Raw genomic sequence first — 256 nt, 5'->3', positions numbered from 1 at the left:
TACATGGTTCCACATCATTTCTGCTAGTATGGACTATTAGCAAAGTATAGTGAGGAGTAATATTTATGGTGGGGCTCTTGCCCAATTCCTTATTCTCAGGGAGTCTCTGGCATCTTTGTAATTATTTTATAGATAACAGTCAGTTCAAATTCATTTTATTTCCTCTTGACTAGAAATTTTTTGTAGTCATAAATACATGTTGGTCTTTACAAGATGATTTTTGTGGCAATGGAGAAAACCATATTTTTTGTAACCT

Source organism: Dipodomys ordii, unplaced genomic scaffold (genome assembly GCF_000151885.1).
Source record: "Dipodomys ordii isolate 6190 unplaced genomic scaffold, Dord_2.0 Scaffold138, whole genome shotgun sequence".
NCBI lineage: Eukaryota > Metazoa > Chordata > Mammalia > Rodentia > Heteromyidae > Dipodomys > Dipodomys ordii.
Note: the sequence above shows the minus strand (reverse complement) of the source record.